A 929-nucleotide genomic window follows, 5' to 3' on the forward strand; every position below is an offset into this window, starting at 1 on the left:
CCTCAGGTATCAGTAACTGCTACAGGTTGCAAATTCCTACATGCAGCAGTTTCTGGCACTACACCTGCACAGCTCTGCTCCCCGGCTCTTCTCGGGCTCCTGCTCTCTCCTTAGCTCTGCCCCACTCTCACCCAGGCAGTTCCAGCTCACATGGAGGATGGGACCCCCTGGCTTGGTGACTCTCTTATTACACTGTCTGGCCTGTCAGTGCAGCTAACTTGGAGCTTTGGCCTCTCCCCATTGCCCCTGGGGACTGTCAGTCTCAGGGTCCTGATTTCCCATTGATCCTTCCCCCTTCTGTTGGTGCTGGGAACTAGCCAACCAACCCCCGCCCCACACACACACACTAAGTTTTAGTAAAGGGCCAAGAGCCCCCTTACACAAGCAGCCCCATGAGGGTCACCGATGTGCAGAGAAGGCAGCACAAGCTGCTCCCATGGTGTAATGGGCAGCACTCAGGACTCTGAATCCTGTAATCTGAGTTCAAATCTCAGTGGGACCTTGTGTTGGCTTGTGGTCATAGGCGGCAGGTTATATACATTTGTGGTGCTCGTGCTCCAGGAACATTCAGGGCTGGGGGCCCTGCTCCAGCAATATTTGGAGTTGGGTCTCTTCCCCTGGCCCCTGCATGGCAACCCTCCCCTCTGTTGTGGTGCATCCCTGCCTGACAAAAAGCAGCATGTGCCTGTCCCCTGCCTGCTCCTGCTGCTGGAGTAGAGGGATTCTGGGCAGAACTGCAACCCCAGAGTCCTAGTGCAGGCTGCCCTCAGCCTCTCCAACACCCACAACCCTCAGCTCCCTCTGAACCCTGATTCTCTGCCCCAGTCCTGAGCCCCCTCCTGCATCATGAATCCCTCATCCTCAGCCCTACGCTCCCTCCCAGAGGGTGCACTCCTTCCCACCCCCAGAGCCTGCACCTCTCACCCCTT

At 57.4% G+C, this 929-nt stretch overlaps 1 non-coding gene across 1 annotated transcript; it reads left to right on the top strand.

The window, feature by feature from the left end:
- Positions 1–430: 430 nt before the first annotated feature.
- Positions 431–502, top strand: TRNAQ-CUG. Its single transcript has one exon. It is a non-coding gene; the product is annotated as a tRNA-Gln (tRNA).
- Positions 503–929: the final 427 nt, after the last annotated feature.

The sequence above is a fragment of the Gopherus evgoodei genome, unplaced genomic scaffold, assembly GCF_007399415.2.
Source record: "Gopherus evgoodei ecotype Sinaloan lineage unplaced genomic scaffold, rGopEvg1_v1.p scaffold_260_arrow_ctg1, whole genome shotgun sequence".
NCBI classification, from domain to species: Eukaryota; Metazoa; Chordata; order Testudines; family Testudinidae; genus Gopherus; species Gopherus evgoodei.